The 25,588-nt window shown below is 40.6% G+C and overlaps 1 long non-coding RNA gene across 2 annotated transcripts in view; it reads left to right on the top strand.

The window, feature by feature from the left end:
• The first annotated feature begins 24,707 nt into the window (after window positions 1–24,707).
• The window catches only part of LOC128803534 (uncharacterized), a 30,490-nt gene continuing 29,609 nt past the window's right edge, over window positions 24,708–25,588 (top strand). Inside the window, exon 1 of one of the 2 annotated variants that reach the window (XR_008435749.1) lies at window positions 24,708–24,787. This is a non-coding gene — a long non-coding RNA (uncharacterized LOC128803534). The remainder of the gene's footprint in view (window positions 24,788–25,588) is intronic. The other variant, XR_008435750.1, reaches the window with a different exon arrangement.

Genomic DNA, 25,588 nt, shown 5'->3' on the forward strand with positions numbered 1-25,588 from the left:
CCTTTAAAATGATGATCTCGTATCGCCACAGTGGGAGAGAAAGATATATTACACGTCTGACCCAGCACTTCAGAACTGCAGAGCCATGTCTAAAATGCGTGTAGAGAGCTGGTCAGCCTCTGGAAACTGGCATTGTGTGGCATCACAATAGTTAGCATAGTGCTGCTGCTGTCTGTGATATAGGCTGATTTTTTTATCTGACTTTTGTTTTAATTTTTTTTTTTAATTACTGACTTGCATTATTAGAATTGGTGAATTAGGCCTGTATCCCTTGCCACAAACTCTGGAGTGAGTCCAGAGAAGGGCAACAAAGCTGGTGAAAGGGCAGGAGTGCAAGTCCTATGAGGAGCTGCAGGGGGAACTGGGGTTATTCGACCTGGAGAAAAGGAGGCTCAGGGGAGACCTTATTGCTCTCAGAAGGAGGGTTTAGCCAGGTGGGGCTTGGGGGTCTTCTGGTAATAAGTGACAGGATGAGACAAAGTGGCTTTAAGTTGCACCAGGGTTGTTTAGCTTAAGTATTAGGAAAAGTTTTTTCAGAGATGGGCTTGTAAAATATTGGAAAAGGCAGCCCAGGGAGATGAGTGAGTCACTATCCCTGGAAGTGTTCAAATAACATGAGGATATGTCACATGAGGACATGGTTTAATGGTGAAGATGGTGGTGCTCCTAGATTGATGGTCGGAATTGATCTTAACGGTCTTTCCCAACCATAACAATTCTATGATTCTGTGAAAGCCACTGTTTTTTCTGTGTGTACCCTTTATTTTGCCTGTTAGGGAAGATACTGGAAATATGTAATGCTACATGGTGGCTGTGGACAGACACTTGAGTTTTCAAGTAAGTAAGTTAAATGTAAACAGATGATGAAGTGGATGTCTCACTGAGATTTAGGTCTCCCAAATGGAGTAGGGTTGCCTCTATGTTCATATTTGGTTTTCATAGACTTGATGCACGTGTTTCCATATGCAGGGTAGGGGGCAGCAGTCGAGAGAATGGCAGCACCCTCACTGCACGGGACTCAGTGCTGAGCCCTGAGGTGCCATGCTGGCCCATGTGAGCTAACACAGCAGTCCCTGGGCCCATGGACACTCAGCTTGTGCTGGGCATCAAAGAGAGAGCAAGAGAATGGAGTTGCAGCCACTTAGGCTTTATTTGCTGTATAGATGGATGTAACTGAACTTTTTCTGCAGAGCTGTGGGGTGAAACAACCCAAGTGGGATGCAGCTCCTGCCAAGCATCCTTGTCCCTGGCAGCAGCATCTTCTGGTGTGCAATGGAGGGACTTCAAGTACAGTTCCTCCTCACTGCTGAGCTCTGCAGTGGGCACTACTTTGCACACCTTCATGATGGACTTTCCAATATCCTCTGGGCCAAGACCAATACTGATTGTGAGAGAGATGTGGCTGAGACACTTGGTAAGAGCGTGGCGTTCAAGGGGGCGACGTGAGGGAGGCAAAGTACCTCAAGTGTCTGCCTACGTGAGATAGAATAGGGAAGCACGTCTGTTAAAACAAAAGGTCTGGGTTGCTTGTTTGGTTTTAAGAAACTTTCCATCCTCCCATTGAAAGAAGTCCTTGGGGTGAAAGGAGTGCAGTTGTGAGCTTAATATTGTTGGCATCTGTTTTACCAAGGTTACATAATTGCTGTTTTCCTGGGAAATGAAATCATGGAAGTAAATTCACTAGAGCATAAGCAGGCACAACTTTGATTTCAGGCACCTGTCTGTGCCAGTATTTAATTTGGCACAGGAAACGTAGCATCAAAATAAATATGAACAAGTTGCACAGAAATAATGGCACAACTGGCATTCAGACACTGAGATGTGAGAACAAACACATCCCTCCCCAGCATGGGAAACTTTACAGGACATAGTGTGTGTGGGGGATGAGGCCAATGACAGAAGCAGACGAGGAGACTCCTGTGCCGCAGGAATGGTGAGGAGGTTGGAAAAGACACTTTCAGAATTCCAATGAACCCCATCGTAAATGAATTGGATGGAGAAAAGGGCAAGCTGCAGCCAAAGAAGAGAAGCTGAAAGGCTGTAAGGCCTTTCCTCTGTCTCGCCTTAGTAATTATCTCTTGTTTGCAGAGCTTCCATTAATTGGAATGCATTTCCTAATGAAATTAGGCTGGCAGCCAGTATTCAAGTCTTTTTACTGCTAGGGAAAATTTGTTCTTTGAACAACTCAGCCATTGATTTTTATTTGTGTTTTCATTAATCATGAGACTGTTATGTGCCAAAAATTCCACGCTCCATCATATTGCCTTGGACAGTCTGAGTTATTTGATTTATTCCCTTGCTCCTGTGTCTCAAAAATGGAGTTTTACAGCAGTGCCCCATTTGTAGTTACTTTGTTGTATGGTTTCCACACATCCCCCTTTTTCTTTTTAAATAGTTTGCCTTCCTTTTAACTACCTGTCTGTTGGGACAGCAAAGACACAAAGCATCCTAAATTTAAAAAAAAAGAAAAGGACTTAAAAAATTGATTTCAGTGACTTTTGTATTGTGGCATTTCTGAATTTAAAAGGATTCTCAAACTTTCCTTGTTTAAGGGTAGCACAGGAACTATATCAGTTCAGAAGAGCACATTTTGATGAGTGACCTTTGACAAAGTGAAACTGGCAACAGTTTTGCTGGAAGGGGTGAAAACCCTTTTCAGACCTCAGATGGTCTTTGAACTGTACTTTGCTTCTCTCTTTGAAGAAAGGTGGGACTGACAACAAGAATTACAGCATTATTTGGATGCAGTGCCTTCACTCTTGCATCCAGGTCAGGCCTAGCTATTGCTGCTGTGTGTGAACAGCCTTGTCAATCTTACTGGGTAGGATATGGTTTGATACGTGGATAGTATCTGCATAGTACCTTATTTGTCAGGCTGAATTACTTCCAAGAATTAATCTTTCTGCTACATCCTCACTACATGATAAATATCTGTACTGATCATCCTCCACAGCAAATATGAATCTTATAAAATGCATGCAGCCATTTTACAACAGGCTTTAAGTAATTGATCTGTTGATCTCTTTTCTCATTCAGCACATGGGAAGAGCAGTGAGCAATGCTGAAGGTTAGATGGGGAGAAAATTATTTGAGTTATATCCAGCTCAGAATGATCAAAAACAAGAGTCTGGCTTTAAAATTAGTTTTTAAAAAGCAATCTGCTTAAGGTTCATCTTAGTTTCTTTGATGTCTGAGACTTAAATGAATGCATGCAATTTACCTTTACAGATTTGTCTCAAGACATGCTAGCATAAATGGTTGTGAATTAAATCTTAATCACTCACCATCTATAGCACCTGGGAGCAGGGACAAAATTGGTAGTATAGGACCTATGACTGAAAAAAGGAGAGAAAAAACCCAGTAGGACTCTGCACTTTTTAGGACTTTTTAGAACTGCCGTTTCTTCAGCAGTGACATTTTTTCTTTAACTCCCTACAGCTTCAAACTGTGTGTGTGTATTAGACTGTATGCATGCAAAAAAACTCACACAACTGATGTTACTTTAAGAAAAATAATTTTCTTAGATTTAGTTAAATTCTTCCTACTTGTGATTCAAGTAGTTTTATTTCCTATTCAGAAAATAAATAGTGCAGTAGTAGTAATCTTCAAGAGACTGGGTGTTACTGTGAGAAGTCACACTGAGAAATTATGTTGAGAACCCCTTAATACGTTGTGTATTATGGATGGTGTGAACAATTTAGTGGTGTTTCAACATATATTTATGGTGAGAAGGTCAGTCAGACTCCCTCAGCTGCTGACCTGAGGGTGTAAGCTCTGTGCAACTATGACAAAGTTGTGTGTACAGGGGGATGTGCTTCAAGAAGAACTAATGGACTGGTCTAATGGGATGTTCAGTTAGAGCAATTCACAAAGAAAGGCAGCCCTAAGATCAAAAGAAAGATGTTTTTTCAAGTATTGGAACAAACAAAAGAGGCTTTAGGTGCATCTTTCACTGGAAAATGATAAGGGAAAAGATGGAGTGCTATGGAGGGTGTAAAGGGTGAAACAAAGGCACTTATATTTGCATCAGGTTGTTGTAAGTGTTCTCTGAAGACACACAATAGAAATTTTCCCTCTTTAGCTGTATGGATAACTCCTGGTAATCACTTTGAAACAATGTTATTATCATATACCAAGAGTACAGTATCATAACTGCGCCAGATATTACAATATCTTGAGTGGGCTTTCTGGTCATACATTTATACAAACATGGGTGGCATTTTCCACTAGCTCTGGTGCTGATCAGACTCTCCACTGCAATGCTCTCTAACAAATCCTGGCATTTCTGTGAATTTTTCAAATAAGTGTCTTAGTCAGCCAGTTCTTTAGGTTATTGATTACTGACAAGCTAACAGTTCTCAGCACACTTCCTATCTATAGTGAAGAAGATATTCTATGTATTTCTTTGTGTTATTAATTTCTTTCTGGTCTTGAGATGTAGAAAATTTAGCAGGCTGTAGCTCATAGTTTTAGTCTTTTCCTGCAGGTTATAAAGCAAACAAACTGGCTGTCTCCATTCCTGAAATTGTAACAACAAGATCAGAGAGTGACACAAGGTTTTCAAGGATTGTTTCCCCTCTCCTCTACAGCTGTTACCTGACTTCTCTCCATTCACCATGAAATTACTACAGAAAACAAGGTGTTACAGAAGCATAAGGAAATAACTGTGGGAAGGAATGTACTTCCTAGTGATGCTAGAAATATATTGCCACTGGGGAATGTGGTGCTTTGTGGTATTGAAATGATCAACTCTCTCTTTAGGCTTTGAAATTCCATGACTACTGATGTGTTTGTAAGAGCAGTTTCTGCTCTCTCCTCTGACAGCATTGTACCTATCTTAAATATGTTATGCATAAATATGGGAGAGAAATAGAGATGCACACAGCATGCAGGTGTCTGAAACTGTATTGTGAGATTCAACTAGCATATGAACACAGTACCAGAATGAGATCATATGTGGCTGCTGGAACATTTACTTTTCCCAGAAAAACATTTATTTGCTTTTCACAATTCTTAATAAATGGAGAAAGGATGTAGATTTGTGTTTTGCCAGCTTGTCTTTCCCATGAGGTGTTTATCTTTTATAAATAAAACAAACCAAAAGACGTTGTTTTGACATAGTGCCTGATTGTAAGAACATGAAGTTGCAGCTAAGAGAATTCAAGACTACGGTGTCCTGGGGAGGAGCAGCTGCCACTTTCTCTTGCAGAGCAGAGTACAAGAATGCCCCAAGGCATTGTAGGGAATGGTGGGACCGGATCCTGTGGGATCATCTGCAGCAAAGGATCAGGCGCACAGGGCTTGGCATCAAACTCAACTTTCCTTTCTGGGGACTCTGCTGATGCTGTTATGGCAAGTGCCTCATCTTCTGGTTCTCCCAGCCTGAGAGATATGCAGTTAATTTTTAAATAGTCGATAGTTTCTGCACATCTTTCTTGTTTTGTGTGGTAAAGCAACTGTCTCTACTTGCAGTTCTTTCCCACTGACAGTGGTTAAGTGGGGGTGATGGCAGTATGTTAGTCTATATTTTGGTAAAGAATATTAGTACAGACTCATCAGGGGAGCAGCAGCCTCATCTGTGCTGAGGGAGAAAGTGTGACAACAGTGCTGGAAGAGTTCTGGGTTGAGCCTTGATGAATGGAAAATGGAGACTTGAGAGCTGCCCCAGGACATCTACAAAGCATCATCTGTTACGTGGCTGGGCTGTTGGTATTGATTGGTGTCACAGGCAGTGGTTGCAAGCTATCTATCATTCATGTGATCTCTCTAGGCTGATCAAAAATTGTACGCTGCACCATGACCATGTATTTTCTTCACTTCTTAGCATGGTTTCCAGCACAGCTGTGACTGATGCCAAAGAGCTTGGGCATCTTCTAGGAACCAGGAGAAATATTTGAGAAATCAATTTGTCAATAGATAAGCCTGCTCACACCTATCTTATAAATCTAAAATATTTCATACTATGGGAATTCTTTTCAAATCCATCCAGGCTAATGATGCTATAATGGTGTTTCCACTGGAGACAAGACGTAATATGGAAGTTTTCTTCCTTGAAGACAGTGGTTGGCTCCAGACTTCTCCAAGTGGTGCTCGCTGGAGAAAACAGCAGCTCTTTTGGCATTACTGAGAGCTGTAAGATCTCTGCTGAGCTGTTTCATGCTGCAGTTCTGTGATGCCTGTGCATGTTACTCATATTCCCTGTGATTGCAGTCTCCCATACTGCACTGTGTTGTCCCACACACGTATATGTGTGTCTGAACAGCCACCGTGGCTCACAAAGCAGATTTTGAAACTTTACTAAACATCAAGCAGCAAATGTTTTGAATGAAGTTAAAAGATGAGGTGAGGGCTGAATTTCATTTTGCACTGGAGAGCCCCCTTCCATTGCTGGAACTTTTGCATGCATGGGTTTCAGGCTATCCAGACAGTTGGTCCCTTTTCTTTTTTTTTTTTTGTTACAATGTTTTAAGTTGTCCGCAGTTGTAATAATTCCAGAAGATTAAAACCATGTGTTTTAGTGCTTGCTCAGAGAGTGTTTTGCAGGCCTCCAGAGATTGTATGTATGGACTTTCAGATTTGGGGTAGACTCAAGAAGAATGCTGAGCAGCACAGAAATGTGGGAAGCCAGAAATACATTCAAACACTCTTATGGTTTGTCTGAGTGTCCCCTGTGGGACAGGAGCCAAAACTTTTCTAGGCTTATGCAAACATTGTTTTGATGCTACAGCACAGAAGGGCTGAGTCTGTTGTCTGTGCTTGTGTGTGTGACATATACTAGCTGTGCCAGAGCTAATAGGCACTGTCTTTTAAACCCTGCCATAAATAAAGAAATACTCTCTGAGGTTTTTCTGCAGGCCTGCAGCAGGGAATTCCTACTCCTGTAATCTTTATTTCTCTTCTTGAAGGGAATTGGGTTAATGTGTAATGCTCTGTCATCAGGATTACATGCTGATACTACCTTGATAGCTTTCTCTTTTTCTTTTCCTGTGTTAGCGTATGGAAGCTTTGAGTGGTTGATGTTTCCATATTGTCCACTCATTTAAAGCTTTATATCCTCTCCCCTCACCACCCATTTCCTGCAGTGTAGGAAGGCTAAACTGTTCCAGAGCAGAAAAGACATGACAAAAGCAGCAGGAAGCAGGTTATAACTGGATTCTAGATGTTTTCTGCTGGTATTTTTGAAAGTGTTTCTTTTGGACTTCATGGAATGCTGGATGATGGGAAAAACCACTGCCAAGGTTTTTCCCAGAGAGGAATGCTAAACTTCATTTCTCCTTCCAGGCCAGGCAGCAAGGATTTAGTACATGTGGAGTAGAACAAGAATGAGCAGCATATAATTTTCCCTGTAATTCATTCATATGCAGGCCATTGAGAGGCAGAGTAATGTCTCTCAGGGATGTGGTATGAACATGCTATGGTAGGAGCTATGCAGTTTCACTGATAATGATCCATGTCAGAAATGTCCCTGTATTTCCCCTGGCTCAGATAAGTCATGGGGTAATAAAACTTTTTCCTCTTGGCCCTTTTCCCCAGACAGGGCACTAGGGGCAGTGATTGCTTTGTGTCCTGCACCTCTCATCCCAAATACTTTTTAATTTCTTGGACTGAATTAGACCCGAGCCTTTTTCTTCAGTGGTCCTCCATGAAGTTCAAAGTCCTTCCAGTTTCTCTGTGGTAGGAAGGAAAACACTGCTGTCTCACAGACCTACTTGCTCATGGCTTGGACAGGCTGTCTGCAGAAGAACAGGAAGGAGCTGCTCTAATTCCCACTTTATCATCCTTTGTCATCTGGTGGGAAAAAGCTCTGTGTTCCTACTTGAGAGAATCATGCAGGCACTTGAGCAGGGTCCACAACCCACACTTATAGGTCTCACCCTGGCACTGTGTCTGCTGCTGGCAGGAGACCTCCCTGTTCAGTGGTGTGAAATGGAAATAACGTAAATCCATTTGCAACGCATGGCTAAGCACCATGGCACCTCTCTTTGTAGGGAAACTGCTTACTTGTGAATTGTGTCAAGGAATGGTTAGTTGGAGGGGTGGTCCTGACACCAAAGTGTATCTTTTTTTGGTGTCTGTGTAGTTTGAATGATACAGGGGACTGGATGAGGAAGGGGCAAGTGGTTTCCTTCTGGGGAGAGGTGATCACATTTAAGGAGATCTTGGCAATCTCTCTGCTGGTTCTTCTGAGTTCTCTTATAATGCCAATACACCCACTAACCACACTCTCATTGACTCAAGCTTGTAATTAATTTTTTGTTAGACTAAATGTTCTTGGGATCTTATTTTAGAAAATACAGAGTTCTCATGGCCATAACTGCAGTCCATAAAGTTTTTGTTTTCAGTGTAACAGCAGAGAGAATGCTAAGTAGTCTCAAAAAATGAGGTGGGTGGTATCTCAACTGGGATATCCATAATCAAGGAAAACTTTTGACCTTATATGTCCTGTGCTGTGGATGTAAGCTATGATAATCCTATTTTGCCTGAAGTATTTTTACTGCTGCAATGTGCTCTATTGGAAGGGATAAGAACACTATTAATACTGCATTCACTGTAAAAGGATGTGGCAAATGGAAAACCGGTGCATACATGAGATGGCACACACTAGATACTGACTTTTGCAGGATCAGGAAAGAAACTAGAAAATGCAGCATATACTTACACAGAAATTCAATTTTCACAAATGTGCTATTATTCCCTGTTATGACCTTAATACATTTTTACTTTCATAAAACATATGTGTGAAGGTATGTTTCAGGAAGAATTTTCATGTGGGGAAAAAAGGAAATATTAGAATTTAATTGGCTGCCCCTTCTATGTTGCAGTAGCCTTTGACCCTGACCTTCCCATTGATTAGGGCAAAGAAGAATCTTGTCTTGGAGTTTGTGGTCCCACCTGCCTAGACACTTCCTAGTTTGGCCTTAGCATGAAAAACTGGAACAGAAAAGGTTCATTTACCTTCAATTGTTGCAAGAAACAAACCTGTAGTTGTTAAACTCATTGTGCCTTGGTTTGCTCGGCAGTCTTAAAGTGAAAACAGTTGTAAATATTAAGATACATTTTTGTTCAAGCAAGGGGTTTTTCATGTAATTAGTGTAACCTTAATGACCGTTGAGATGTGTTGAAGAGCAAAACTATTGAACGAGTTAGTATGGCATGAAAATCTCATGGATTTTGCTGGAGTAGGGGAAGAGCAGAGGATTTCTCCCCTCATATATGGAGTACAAAATCTGCCTGAGCACTGCTGATGTCCAGTGTGATTTTATGATATATTATCTGCTTTCTCTTCAGGTGTATTGAGCTGGTTTAAGCCACCACTTGAGGTTGTGCCATTTCCTGCTGCAGGGTTTCTTGTAGTCCAAGAACAGTGTAACATTTCTGTCCCCCTTGCACTCACTCATCTCTTCAGTTCACTGGAGGGTGATGGATGTGTTCCTGCTGGACAGGCTGTTGGGGATATGTGCTTCAGGGCTCTGTCATTGTGTAGGTGCAGACAGGGATGGGATGATTTGACCCACCATAATGCTGTCTCTCAGTGTGTTGTGCCACTTCCCCTGTGTACTGGGCAGGGAACACCAGTAGCCCCTTGTTGCTTGGCTCGGAGGGAATCCCCAGGCACTGGGACAGATTCCCCATCTCTCTGGTGGGCCTGGGGACCATTGGCTGGGTCTTGATAGCAGCAACACAATAGCCAAGCCAAATTATGCCCCATCTCTGTGTCAAGCCCCCTTCCCTGGGACAGTTTTCATGAACCCCATAAGCCAACAAGCTCTCACTGACTTCTATAAAAGACCACAAATCTTGGCCTTTGTTCAAAACTCCATCTAACTCAATAACTGAATGTCTTTGAAAAGTCTTGAAACTGAGACTCCTCTTAGGGCTTGTTTTGTGACAAACTCCTTTGTTCCTTAAATACAAGGTGAGGAAATGAAACCCAAAGTTTGATTTACTTATCAGTGCACACCTGTATTTTTTGACTGATGTTACTGGCTACTGTATGCCAAGCATACAGTGGCCAAGGTAGAAACAAAATCAGCAGCATGCCTGATTTCTATGTATTTTTTACTTGGGTTTACAAAAGACTATGACATCAAAAAGCAAACCCATTGGCTGCAATCAGTCTTGCTTGAATGTCACACTGACATTACTGCTTACTGCTTAAGGACATTATCCCTTACTGCTAGGGATAATATTGAATACTGTGAAGTTTTGGTCAGAATTTGGCAAAGATTGTACTGATCAGGCTTTTCTCTTCTACATATAGGTCTCTGTTGTTGTAATTGGAGGAATAGAGAATGTTGTCTTCACTTTTAATAATTTGTCTGTGAGAGAAGTACTTTTTCTATGAGTTCAGGCTTTTTACTTTATTGGTAATAATAATGCAATTTTTCCTTACTGATGCTGTCTGTGCAATATATTTTTCCAGTGCTTCTGCCATCCTGGTCTGAATATTCTGGGGAAATTGTGACATACTTGTTCAAAAGCATACGGGACTTGGAAATCTGTTTTCGGTTTTGTTATGTTTTGGTTCTGGGTTTCCTTTTTTTAATAAATATATGCTGAAGGTAGGCTGCAAACCAAATCTCTATTCTAACCAGTTACAAGGCAGAAAATTCTCTGCTTTGTCAAAGCCCCCTCATCAAATGTCTATCTGAGATTTTTGGTCAACTCTAATCCAGACACCTTTGAAGCAGGGGCCAAAAACCTGCATTGTGGTATTATTGTGCCATTCAAAACATTAAAGCATAATTTCCAAGGTAACCCACATGTATACAATTTGTTATTTCTTATTGTCCCCTTGGCATCTAGTTATGCAGGTATGTATCTAATTTGTCTTAGTTTGGGTCCAAATTGTTTGCTTCCTGGGTTGTTTTCCTTTTGCTTTCCTCCCAGGGGTTCATAGCTGCATTTCCTACAGAAGCAGAAGACTGGAAAACCCTCTAATCCAGAAAAGCTGTGTTCTTTTTTCTTGTTGAAGTAGGCTTCAACACAATGAGCTTTTGGGCCACTTTCCAACAACATGGAAAGAAAATTTCTACTTTCATATAGTCTTCTATTTACCCTCTGGCTACTTTCCTCCCTCACTTCTCCCCTGAAAAGCTGGGTTAAATTGTGTTCCAATACTTTTGAGTGAATTTCCAAATCACAAAAGTATATATTCTTGCTGAAATAATCTATTTTTTCATTTAAAATCCTTTGCTTGGCATTGCCAGATTACCATATGGATCAAGTTCTAATAACCAGCCAAGCTATAAATAAATTCAGCAAGAACATTAAGAGCAAAAAACAAAGAAATCCCTAATCTTCCAAACAGCCTGTCAGGCACCACTTCCATTTCACTTGGGAAAAGAAGAGTACCTAGGAAGAACAAATGTAACAAACATCTGCAATTGAAAGGACAGCTTTCAAAGTAACATATGTGAGATGGACTCTAAGAGATATTTCCCCACCACATCTCTGAAATGGTGTCCTGTGTCTCTGACCTTGGGCTGTCCCACTGTTCATAGAAGGGCCCCTACCAGAGTTTCAGCAAAAAAAATCCAGATACTTGTTGGTTGGCCTTGCTTGTGTTTTCTGTGCACTGACCATGACTCCTCATTTTGTGTATCAGTGACTAACTGCAGAGGCTCCAGGAAGCCACATCATATCACACCTAAGCAATGCATGCATATGGTGACAAATTTTCCAGTGATGTTCCAAGTCTTGGTAATGTGGGGTTCTTATGCTGATATACACAGGCATTTGTTTATATTCAACTACCTCTCTGGAGCCCAAGAGTAAATAATATTCCAGTGACTAGTTGTGCTACCTGTGTATAATATGCAAGGATTCTTTTCAAAGATAGCAGAATTAGAGCTGGAAATCCATCTTTGATTTAGAATGAAAACTTTTCAGACTTCTGCTACATCTTGACCCAATTCTAGCTCCATTGTTTGAAAGTCTGCGTGAGCTGGCTCTATTTGTGCTGCAGCAGTAACATGCTGAAAGGTTTTTCTTGTGCTCTTTGAGTGGAAATCAAGGATTATTCTTGAAACTTCAGAGAATCTGTATGGGTGAGGTTTCATGGCAGCGTTACACGATCCTAAACCAGCTCTGAATAATCATTGCTATGAGGCAGCTAAAAACCTGTTTGTGATTAATAGTGGTAGATAAGTTGAGGGGTCAGAATTACCTGCTCTTTAGTGAGGCTGCTGCCAGTGATTCTGTGGAAATGGTGAAGGCTGCCAAAAAATAACACATGAATGAACAGTTCAGAGGCCCAGCAGTTCACAGCAAACATCGCTTTCTGTCCAGACGGCAGCAAGTTTAAAATAGCCAGTTCCCTTTTCCACACACCATGGCACAATTCTAGAGGTTTTCAGGACTCTGGTGCTTCCAACAGGGTTTTTGTTAGAGTAAGTGTTTGTCATTTTCATAATTTCTGGAAAAAATGCCTGTATTGCTGGAAAGAAATTTAGCAGAAAGCAGGGCCTTGTGCTTTCTTCCTCCCACTAGGCTAATACAAAGCAGCTGCTGCTGCATCTTCATCTGAGCAGCCTTAGCACAACACCCTTGGAAATAAGAATAACTCATCTTGATGGGGGTCTTCCTGTTGGGATACTGGAAATAACCACAGTTACTGCAGAGGACTTAAAGTACAGTAATTTGGATGATGGAACTTGAGGCTATGCTGGGCGAGGAAAGGCTGCAATCAGAAAGCTGTCAGAGGCAACAGAAAGGCCCTGGGGGAAAAGACAGCAGAGTAATAGGATATGTCCAGGATTTTTTTGCTGTTAACTTAAAATATTGTGGAAATAGAATATTGACTCTCAGTTAAATCACGCAGAGACGGAAAAGGGCTTTTAGAAGCATACGGCATTGTGCAGGATTGCTGCAACAACTATGCCAAATACTGCAGCTGAGTAAAGGTCTTGGACAGCCCTAGAGCAGTGAGCACCCTGCAAAGCTCTCTACCTGGTGTGTACAAAAACCACGTGCTTTGGGTGTGCTTGAGAACCAGGTAAATACAGGCCTGCTCTAGACAGTCAGCCTTAACTTCTTGCATTAAACCATCATCTCTTCCCTTCCTTTGCCTTGTCCCTATTGAGACAGAAGTGAATCTTTATGAATTTTTTAATGGAAATATATTTATATATACCATGTAGCGCATGAGAGGCAGATCTGTGCTCATGTTATGGTCATTTATTTATTGTTGAGGGGATTTAGTAAGTCCATTTAAAGCTGCTACTGAGTATTCAGGACTAGGCATATACTTTTTGCTGTTTGGTTTTTTTTTGATTGTTTGTTTGGTTTAAGGTTGTTTTTGTTTCTTTTTTTTTTTCCTTACACAGAAAGCTGTTGGTAGTTGGGGGATGCTAAGACTACAAAGAAATATTTTTGAGGAGTAGAGACCATGACATGAGCTCTCCTCTGCTTGTCTTGATGTCTTGTCCTGCTGGATTGTCTTTCTTTCAATTTTTGCAGCAATTCCTGTTCTCCAGTTGCCTCCCTGCTCCTCTTTGTGGACTCTGAGCTGCAGTACCATGCCTGGTGAGAGACAGAGTGTGTGTGATAGCACACAGGGCTGTAGACTATTGGGCATCACCAGAAGAAGTTCTCAAACTTGATCTTGTGGTGAAAATCTTTGCAGAAGATACAAATATTCAACTGTTTGGTAATTTTCCAGGATAGAAACACAAATTTTTCCCAAGGTGGAAACATAAAATCCTGGAATTCTTTTTGGCTTCTGTATGTTGATCCACAAAAGAATTCACACCCTGGGAAAATGTTTTCTGTGTACATCATAAAAACATGCTCCTGAATCATGGCACTAGGCCTGTTGAATGAAGAGAATGGGTGGAATATTATTGTGTGAAATGAAATTAGACTTTAAAAAAAATCGTGGTCCATGACTGCTGGTCTCAATGGTGGGCTAGAAGAAACTTGTGTCAGATGTGTGTCAGGGGGTGCTGCTGTTTCCCAGCAGGATGCCTTTGTTCAGGCTGTTGTTCTGTCTCCTTGTCAGGCAGTGCTTTGAAGAGTTGACCAGTGTCAAGGGGTGAGGAAATCTGCAAGTGAAGAGAAAATGCTTAAGTTTCAAAGTATATAAAATGAATGTACAAGATTCTGAAACAAACTTGTGCTGTAACACAAGGACCTTGTCTGTCTGGGGGCAAGAGCAGTTTTGGGATGCAGTAAGAGCCACAAAAATCAAGCTGAATTTCCAGTGTGCTGTACACCAGGAATCAAGAGCTGCTTGTGCTGTTAATATATGCACAACATAATGAGTATTACTACTGTAATTAGTAATTTTCATTATAATTAATGTAGTCACAGTGTAAGTCTATTGAAAAAAAAAAGAGTTAAATAATGAAAAGGAATGACACCCTTGTACCGCAACAAAAACCCAGTGCACTGTAATTTGTCCTATCCACAACAGAAATAATCAAGTCAGCCAACAAGTACAGTTACATGCTCCAAAAAGTTAAATACTGCTCTATACTTCTATACCAATCACAGAATGACTGAGGAAACTCAGATGTGACTCATAAAAAGTTTGACAACTTTGCAAGTAAAAGATATAAGTGGTGCTTCATTGTCAAACCATAGTTTCTTTAGATAAGACTTTATGTCCTTTTTAGCTCATGTAAATACATGAGGATGCACATCTCATTCAAAGAACTATTTGGTTTCTGTCTAAAAATCAGGTTATTGCTCTTTAATCTGTAAATGATCCTGCATCATATTGCCATTAAATAAAAATGGCACTCTACCACACAAGTTGGATGCTTATAATGTGGCACTGTCTTGTTTCTTAAATACTTCATAGTTTCTTCCATTTGAAATCTACCTTGACATAACTTATCTTTTGGGCATTCAGCATTATCTTGCAGTGTGGAATTCAAATTTAAATTAATCATAAATTCTGAGGAGAATTTGTAGCAATGCATTGTCAAATGTCTGTATTGATTGTTGGTCTGAATTCTTTTAATGGAAAAATTTTGAGTGTTTGTATAACACAAGTTTGCTTTCTCTCTGGCATAATTAATTTTATGGTATGATGTAAAAGGTGCATTTCATTTAGTGTACTCAGAAATACTATACTTTTCAGCTTTTGCATGCTAACATTTTTCATTGCTGAAACTTAAAAAAGCTGCTGAGAAAGACCAAAAGAACACCTAAAACTTCAAGTTTAAATATACCACAAAGTAAATGAAATTTATAATGTCCCATCCCAGTTCAAAGGCAAAACTTTAATTTAACTTGCTTTAGAGCAATATTGAGAATTTCTTGTATTTTCAGTCATTATTTAAAATAGGAACATCTATGGTTGTCTTCTTCAAACAAGGAAAAAGAGAAATAATGCTGTACTACAGGAAAAAGTATTCTTTCAAATGTACATGCTTGATAGGGCTATAGGAGGAAACTTTGCACATGGAAGATGAAAATACTGGAATAACCAAGGAGAGGACAACAGCAACATTGTATCTGTGAGTTTCTTCCCGCTCATTCACCAAGCACAACTTTTAAGGTCAGTAGCATATTGGGTAATTGATACTGGCAAATGAATGGCATTTCTGTGGCCACATCTTCCTGCTTCTCTTAAACTACTGAATCTCAAGAGAACAGCATAGAAGAGGGGTTGAAATAACCATTTTTAAATATAAAATACTAGTTTTTGCTATCTAAAGGAAGAAAAAATAAAAATGAGGATTTTTTTTTCAGCTAAAAAGGATTTATTCTATTTTTACTGAAGTAATGTACAGCAGAGGACCTCCTTTAAAATCTCTTGAACTAAATCTTGAAATACCTTATCTCCAGCACCATGGGCTCAACCTGCCCAATCACTTTGTTCTCACAATATAAATCAAAGAAATTAGTAAGGTGCATGGACTCCTTGGAATCTCAAGTTGTGAGCACGACTTAAACACTATTCCCATTTTTGATCAGTATGAAACTGGACAGTTGTAAGCAGAAAGAAATAGTTTGTTATCTGGATATTTGTGTTTTAAGTTGTTGGGTTTTTTCCCCAAATTCTAATGAAAATATGTACTCTGTTAATGTTTACAGAGAAATAAAGGTCAGCTGCAGTAATAATTATTGGGTTCACACATTATCTAGTATGTAGTTCCTAAGCAACACATTGTACATAACTATTGTTGCTTGCCAAAAGCAAATGAGAAACAGAAAAGTCTCCAAAATAACCAAGCTGCAATTGGTGCAGAACCCTGATATACATTAGTGTCATAATGCAAACACTGAAGTGTTCACTCACCTTTTTCCAGGCCTATATGAAATCATCCAGAAAAAAGGTAAGAAACTACTAATATGTTGAAATCTCCAAAGGCTGCTAGTTTTAAACAAGGTGGAAAGTTATATAGAAAAGTATAACTTTCCACTAGAAATTCGTTAAATAAAATTAATTTGAAATTCTTAATACATGTAGGTTTGAATCGAAGCAGTGCTAATAGTATCATACAGTACTTGGAAAGATTAATTTTGAATGAAGAAGTTTGACAAAATCTTTTTAATTTTCCCACAAACACTCAGTGTTTTCATACCAAGCCTGATGGAAAGGGGAAGAAGAAAAAGGCAAAACCAGGACTTTTGAAATTTTCTGATGTGTTTTTTCAAGTCTATCCTCTCTCTTTGGAGGGGGTGGGATTCAATTTGGCAAACTTTACTACAGCCTGGAGGTGCCTACTTCTGAGCTATTCTAGGTTCCCTGTGTGATCTGTGGAGAAAAGTAGGCTCTTTTAAGGGGTGACTCATGTAATCTATTTCAAACACCTACTCTCAGAGAAGATGTCCATGTAGGAGCCAAGGGTGTCTGGCTCAGATGTGTATGTCTACACTTGGCCAGATGAATCTTACCCAGTATGCCTATGCTGCAGACTGCCAAGAAACAAGATAAATTTAGCTGTATAGAGCTCCGTGCTCTCACAGTGAAGTTTTTAAAAGCTAGCTCAGGTATTTCTGACTTCACTGTTGCCTAGAATCAAGACAAAAACTTTCCAAACAATATTAAGAGGGGTAAGATAAAAAGCAATTCTTTAATGGAAGCTTTCAGATGCCCAAATATGGCTATGTGCACATAGCCATAGGATTTCTGCAATTTAAAAAAGGTTAATTAATTACTATATCTAGCAGGTACATCCAAGAAGAGATCAGTTGCCCCAGAAACACACCCTTGTGTCTGCCCCTTGGAGCTGGTCCAAGGGTTTCTTTGCCCTCTATCATGTTATATCTCTCAAATACTGGTGAAAACAAGATGTCCTTGTCAGAAATTCTCTTCTTGAAAATAAGACTCAACAGAATTTCAAGAATGTGTTAGAAAGGATTAGCTTATTATTCTAAAATGTGGGAAAGGGCAGGAAAAGTACTAGAGACTATACAACTATATATTAAAAATTGACAAAGCTACAGTTATATGAAAAAGCTAGAAGTCTTTAGGCATCACCACAAGGTAGTCTCCTGTAAGGCAGCATTCACTCAGGTGTTTCAGGCTCTTGTTTTCCATGGCTGCCACTTCTGACTGGTGGTACAAAGCCATTGTGCTGTCAGGGAACTCTGGAACCACCCCATGCACAGTGTAGCACTAAGGAAGCCAGGGATACCTGAATATATCTGGTGAGGAGATACCCTGTAGGAGTTAAAGTATGATGTCACTTTCTGTTCTGGTGAAACTCCTGCTGGGGTCTGAGTCCTGTTGTGGTGCTGATGTTTTAAATGCCTCTGAAATCCTTTCAGCACAGTCAGAGGTCTGGACATGCTGCCTGTGAGAAGTGAAGAAGCACAATCTTTTTATTTTGACAAAGAGAAGGTTGGCATGCTATTTTATCGTGGTTTAAGAGTTGCTACGCAGTGACATTTTTTGATACAGGATGACAATTTAATCTAGTGAATGAAAGCATGATGCTACTCAATCTCTAAAACCAGATTATTTCAGGTGACAAAGAAGAGGACTTTTTACAGCAAGGCTAAATAACTGCTGGAATAACTTTATCTAGGAGTTTTATAGATTATTCTTTTCCTTGAAAATCCTTTTAAATCTAGATATGATACAGCACAATGACCTCTTACTGCTTTAATGAAGGAATTAAACAGTGAAATGTTGTGGTCTGTGAAGTGAGACTCTAAAGATATCCCTTCTGGCCTAAAAAGCTGTTTAATGGGCCCAATGCAGTTTTGGATCTCAACCTCTCACAGTCCTGCAAAATCTGCATTTCAAAAAGGGTTATGCAGCCTTTCCCATTTCCAATACAATTACTGTCAATCACTTGGTCCTATCTTCCTCACATTATGTTCCTTTAATAAGGTTTTTGATCTGAAAATGTGCTCAGTGAACTCACTTTCTGTGAGCTGGACTTGTTATATAGAAAGGTAGATAAGGGAGCTGGAGAAGCAGAACTTGCTGGAGCTGAAGGTCATGGCTGCAAAGTATGGCACGAGGTATTTTGCTTTTGTTACCAATTCTCTGCTTGATTTTTTTTTTTTTTTTTTACCTTTATGGACCAGAAAATCTTTAGTAAGCCAAATATAAATCTATTTAATTTTGACAGAAGAAAATTAATACTTCTCTTTAACTCCAGTCAACCAACACAGATCCTTGTGTTAGCAATCTAGTTTGTTTTTGCTTCTCAGACTGGGAGAAATTTGAATTTGTGCTTTGCACAACTCTGGAGGATACTCTGTTGATAGCTAAAATTATAGGATATGAGTCCTTGCCAAAACTATGGTATAAAATGTCCAAATCTCCCTGGCCCTTCCGCCTACCTCTTCAGTATCTTCAGTGCCAGTACTTATGTGAATTTGTCTCTCTTTCATTCTCTTTCTTGCTCAGACTTTATCGAGGCTGAACAAGATTTTTGCCACACTGAATTTCTCATCCCATCAGTTAAATGTGCTTATCCTTTGAAGAACTTTGGTTTAGGCAGAACTACAGTGTTTCTGTTAAAAACCACAGAATTACAATTCTGTAATGTCTACTTTGTTTCACAGGTGTTCCCATACATAAAGGCATTTAAAATAAGATTTTATAGAAGAGAAAAACCTGTAGTAGTTAAGATTTAAGTTTTTTCACTGGTCCCAATGATTTCTCTTTGACAGAAGGGCAATATCAGTCATCCAAACACTGATCTGCATAATTGAAGGGCTTTGAAAAACACCTTGTCTAGAAATCAGACCTTTTCCATGATGACTTTCAGATGACACTGCATCATGTCTTCAGGAAGAGCTGCTTCTGCACGGGAGTGAAGGGAGCACTCTTCATCTTTCCTTCCTGGCCCACTTGCTTGGTTGTGTTCCTGGTTGTCTTGGTCTAGTTCAGTCCATCACACATCCTGGCTCAGTTCACTTCCTCACTGCTTCTACTCCAGAGTAAGGAGGTGGATAAATTCCTAACTAAGGTACTTTTCTTACATTTCTGTTCCTAAGGGTCCTCTTTTTCCTTGCCAAAATGCCTTTTGATCTACCTCTCCTAGCCAAAACATTTGTGAAATGTGACGACCCCTCACAATGCTCTTACTCCTTGCTGTCAGCTTTGAAACAGACAGTGGTGCTGATAAATTAAATCTGCCATGATATTGCAGGGCTATGAATAATGCTAGAACTTAGGCTTTGGAGTATTTTTTTTTAGTAGAGAAGGGCTTATGTTTCTACACTACATGAGTGCAATATTGACAAATCATATAAAATAACATTGTGCAAATCAGGAGATGTCGTGTGTTCCTTTTATAATATTGTATAGGAATTTCATAGAGAAGATGAATGAAGTAAGAGAACATAGTTAAGGTGTCCACTGTGCTAAGAAAGCAGTGAAACTTCCCAGAGTCTACAAACTCTTGAATTAAATATATACTGTGCATTTTACACTGTAGTAGAAGAAAACGTAATGGCTGCACATTAGCTTTGGAGAGTGATGCAAATTGCACCATTAATGCCATCTTTGCATTTAGATTTGCAACTGCTTCTTGTTCTATCAAAACATAACCACATTTTTACTCTTGCTTGCTTTATTAAACCAGCTTGAATTTAGGAGAGGAACTTAGCTTGTCTGTTTAGCTTGCATATTATTAGGAAACATTGCTAGTAACATGGGAGTCATCTACACTAAGTTTGATGTCTGACCCTAAGTCTATCACCCTCCATTTGTAAGCAATGAAGTGAACAGACAACTCCAGAAGGTGATGCCTCTTATGATGTCAGCTCAGATAAGGAAGATTAATTGCTCTTTTTAGGTGGTTTTTTCAATTATCAGCTAGGAAAAAAAAAATAATAGCATAGGCTTAACTCTTTCTTTGTTTCTTTCTCTGTCTTTGTTAGGCACCTCAAGTAAAGAAGAAAACTCCTTATTTTGTCGTGGATCAATGGAACAGCTTTTGGGTCATGTTAATTTTTATCAGATAAGGTTAATTTGTATTATTGCAACTATTTGTGGTAATATGCTTGTTTTGCAGAAGAAGTTCAGGGAAGGGAAAGAAAAGGAGTAAAACGTTGAAGTGACCTAATGTAGTGTTTTCTGACTTGTTTGAATATCCCTCAGAGGAGGAGTAGCAGCACTTTACATACAGAAGAGGGTTCAGTGGGTTAACAGGGACTACACTGAGAGACTGAGGGAATCAGTGGAGAACTCGAAGGGCACGTGTAGTATAGAGCAGTGTACAGCTATTTAAAGAACAGGGATAGAGATGACAGAGCCAAAGTCTTCCTGCTGGAGTCAAAACATATGGCAAGGGATAAATGGCTGCACTGAAGCTTGCAGGGCTCAGATTAGATATGAGGAGAAGCCTTATCTCTGGGTTGGTGGTGCCCTCTTTGCCTGTCAGAGTATTCAAGACTGAGCAAGACAAAGCCGTGGCAGAGCTGAGCTGTTGCTGGCAGTGCTCCTGCTTTGGGCAGGAGGCTGCTCTGGGTGACCACTGGAGGTGTCTTCCAACCAGTATCCTTGTGACTTGCTTCTCTTTACTCTAAGGAAAGCAATCTCTTCCTATGGAGTTCAATCCTCAAAATCTGGAGCCTGACCGCAGTGTTCTGTTCCCAGCCCTGCTGTGCTTCTCACCCCGTGAACTCCTGAGGCATCTGTGCAATATGTGGATGTGTGCTGGCTGTTCCCAGCTCATGGACCATTGTAAAATGCTCCTAATAGCACTGTGTGATTCCACTTAGGACACTGCCCTGCAACACCTGTGTTCCAATCCATGCTGTGATCACTACCAATGAAACACCTGGAATTAGATTTTCCATATGCAATGTGGGTGTGCTTTACAAACTAGCTTACTGTTTTTTCTGGGGAAAAAAAACAGAAACAAAAATATCTTCTTAGGGTCTCAGTTTTCCCTAACTGAGGAGCTAGTTTATAGGATAGGGACAACTTACGTTTTCTTATCTCTAAATACAAACTGTGATTGCAGAAGCTTAATTTCCTGTTGGAATTCTGAAACTGGGCAGTATCCCAATTATAAAATGTGTGGCAAGTTTGATCACTTTAAAGCAGTAACCACTTACAAACATGGAGAATCTTGGAGAAAAAATAGGGAGAACACAGATACATGGAACTGGAAAGTGACATTTTAGCATTGATTTTCAGCATGAAAGGGCATCTTAAAATCTTCCATAGCTGGCATTGTCGTCTTGATATTTTCTTCTGTGTCATTATTCTCCACTTATTTTAGATGATATAAACAAATGCACTTCTTTTGAATGCTATCACTTTAATCCCTCTTCACCTTGAGTTTGCTGCAGGAAATGATTTTTTTTTGTATTGAAGAAAATGCAAAATGATCACAGTGTTTCAATAGTACAATCAATGTATTTATTTAGCTAGTTATATTAGTGGTGTGGTCTCTTTATTTCCAGGCTAAGAATAGTACAATGTATATTTTAAATACCAGTTTGTTACACCTTGACATACTGAAGAACTTTACTGAAAGAACTCTTGAATCTTTTTCTTCAACGGTCCATCAACCTTGTAGACTGTTCTGGTTCTTTGCCTTCAGAGAAGTTATTTTATATTTGGTCTATTTGAAACTGCATTTTGATTTTATTGATCTAGCCAGTGACTATACAACTTACAGACCCCCATCACTGTGCTGTGATACTGAACATTATGCTTTTTTTTTCCAGCAAATAAAGCCAGTAAAAATTTATGTACCTTTAAGGCAAATAGGAATCTTGCATTGTCTGTGTGCACTTAAAATACAAGAATAGTGAAAGTTTTCCCACTGAATTCCTTTTCCTGAGCTTTGCTAATGCAGTCTCATATAATCCGTCTCTGTCACACACAGGTTCTTATTTCACTTTGTAATGATCCCCTTGTATGGGGGGATTGGGAAAGAGGCAAAAGAAAACAAAGGTGGGATGTTTTTACCTTTTGAAATGTCTGGAAGAATGTATTGGAGGATGGTAAAGGGCAGCAGCATCCCTGTATGACAGCAGGTTGATAGGCTGGAGGACAGGGCTGCTGTTCAGAAGCATCCTGGCAATCTGGCCAAAATGACCAACAGCTGAGGCAGGATAACCCCAAACACCAATATAGGCTGGGGCAGCCCTTTGGAAGAGGAGTGTGGGTCCTGTTGGACAGCAGAGCAGTCCTGGTGGCCATAGGGGCCACTGCAAACTGGCAGCTGTTAAACAAGGCTCATGAGGCTTCATCCAGAGTTCTGTGGGTGCTCAGAATCAACTGGAGATGTGTTCCATGGCTGTGTAAACTCTGTGCTTTAAAACACCAGCGTGGATGTGAGCAATACCTGCTGTGTGTGCAGAGTGGCACCTGCTGGGGCCTGCCCTAAACCACAGGAATCCTCAGTGGTCATTGCTGGAGAGTGACAGAGCAAGCGAGACAGCAAGGTAGGAAAGTTGAGTAGAGAGGGTAAGTTCTAGATGTTCTGATGTCTGAAGCAGATTTTTATGAACAGCCTGACTCCTACAGCTCACAGATGCAAGGGGTGATGCAATCAGGAGACTTCTTTTAAAAGGGAAGGGAATATTGCTAACAGGCTGTTGAAATCTGGATTTCAGATCAGGCTGATTTCCCCCAGAGGTCTTGATTTTTCTCCATAAACTACAGATGGTGTGTAGGACAACAGTTTCTAAATGGGGTGTCACATCTATGTTTATAAAGCTAGGCAAGATGAATCTGGGTCAGTTCTGGGCTGAGTTTTGTCAGTAATATTGCAACCAAGATTAAAGCTCCAGAGAGTTTACATTTACTTTTCACTCTGTTCTCAATTGCACCCTTTCGGCACAGTCTGACTCACCACTAAACTTTTAAATGTCAGTCCCCAACTTGTTAAATCACATCTCTAACTCTTAAGCAGGGAAACTAATTTATTTTAAATAATTAAGCTTCAAATTTAGTCTTTTCCTCCTCCAAAAACTGGGATGCAGCAGACCGAGAAAGACTTAGGTTTGTAACAGTTGACTGTGGAAAGTGCACAGCCTATCTGTGCTGAAGAGGACAGCAGTAGCAGTAGTAAAGGTTATTCATCAAATGTGCAAGATGAGGCCCTATTTGCCTATGAAAATTAGCTAAAGATGTGAGGACAGCTACCTCAGCTATCAGCTACACCAGAGGTTTGAGATCACTGCTTCAGGGGCTGTATCCTCAACTGTCTAGCACACTGTGGAGCTGAAGTGAGGTCCTGTCTTGCTTGGCACTTGCTGCTGCTTTTTATTTTATTCTGGGGTCATCTGTCCTGTCTGCCCTGACACAAACTATCACCTAGTGCCAACTAGGAGGGATGGAAGGAAGGTTATCCTGAAGGGCTCAAGCCCAGCAACACAGCTCCTGCTCTGCCAGCAGATCAGGGGAGATTTGGTGCCTCTTCTAAGTGTGTTTGGTCTGTGGCTGAGCTGCCAGCTGTCCTGGACACTGTCTGGGAGATGTTTGGCCCAACAGATCTTACATCTCCTCATGGCTTTTGAGGAGCCATATTTTTGGTGCACTAGAAGCTGTATAATCACTACTGCAAGCTGGAGTTTGGCTGCAGGCAGAGCTAAACAAAGTCAGACCAGCACCCCAGCTGTGTCCTGATTGGGCTGTTCTGTTCCTTCCAGCCTCCATAACAGAGCTGTCCTTTCCTCCCCCAGTTCTCTTTTAGTACCAGCAGGGTCCAGATCTAAAAGAAATAGAGGAGCACCCCAGGGTGCTTGTTTTTTAGCTGTACCCAGACTTGAGCAGGCATTGGCTGGACTGCAAATACTTGTGACCTTCACTGAAGTATTTCAGAATTGTCTGGATTTGTGTTTTTTTACCCCCTGCAGTTCTGGTATGTTGGCAGTGTCTACAGATTCTAGCCTTCATGACAAAATGCTTAACTACTACTGAACTGTGATGAAACTCTAGAAACTATGACCCAGCTACATATGTTATTGCCAAACTAGATAATGACAGTTCAGGAAATGTTTCTCTCAATACTTAAAAATAAAATTCAGACAACTCTGCATTGAGCATCTGATACAAGAAACAACTCAAGTGCTGAAACATGTGTTGTTATTCTGAAAGCAACAAGTCTGTCCAGATCCTCTGCCTTAGAGTTCAAAGGATTGTACTAGGCATATGAACCAAGGGCAGGCTAGGCTTTTCTAGCTCTGTTGTGCAAATCAGAGCCAATCCCATAGGAAAACATGGCACAGTGTCTCTGTGACTCCCTGCTTCTCCATGGGGAGGACTGTGACATAACCAGTAGAAGCAGAGTTGACAGGGATGATGGTAAAACACACATATTCCAGAAAGACTTGGAGCAGAACCCCCCTACCATGGAACAGGGATCTTCAAGGAGTCCAGCTTAGTGAAGGCCAAGAGTTGCAGGTGTTGTCCTTGGGGCATACTGGCAAGAATGGATTCTGAACAGATAAGTGTGGAAAGCAAAGCTGTGCTGGTGTGGAGTGGCTTTTCTCCTCCTTTTCCTGCAATATGTTTTTACTGGAAGGCTGTGTCCCTGATGAAAAGGGACAGGGGATGCTGAGGGCTGCCTAGGCTGGAAAGACCCTCTGGTCTTACCTGCACACTGGGATTACTGTTGTCTAGCCAGCATTCTGGGCTTGTACATGGCATGTTCAGAGAATTTGGGTGAGATCTAAGTGAGGGTGCAGTTGGTGGCTGCATGGTTGGCACCCTGGTGGCCTGTGCTGACTCGGTGCCTGAAATTGTGCAATGAGGATTTGGATAAGGTGCTCCTGCCTGGGATGCTTTGCAAGGGAAGTCTTTGGGTCATGCACTCCTGATCATGGAGCAGCATTGACTGATATGGGGCTTGGTTGATGCTGTAGTGGGTTTCGGTATCTTTTGCAAGACCCAGTAAAGGGAAGAGTTTTCTACATTGTGGACTTAGGCCTGGAGAACAGAAAACACCTGTCAAACTCCATTTTCTGTTACATATTCATAACTTGTTAGAGCAGGTCCCACTCCGTCACAGAAATGACCTTTGTGTGTTATACATCTATTGTTCTTTTCTGCACAAAGTCAGGACTGCCAGCTGCAGTAGTCCCTAATGGAGCTGTAGCTGTAGGAGGTTTTGTTTTAGCCCCAAAAGTAAAGAAAAGACCTGACTGTTAAGCATAAAAGGATGTGTGTTTATTACTGGTCTTGCTGTGTAGCCTGAGTAGCCAT

This window comes from Vidua macroura, chromosome 2 (genome assembly GCF_024509145.1).
Source record: "Vidua macroura isolate BioBank_ID:100142 chromosome 2, ASM2450914v1, whole genome shotgun sequence".
In the NCBI taxonomy this organism is placed as follows: domain Eukaryota; kingdom Metazoa; phylum Chordata; class Aves; order Passeriformes; family Viduidae; genus Vidua; species Vidua macroura.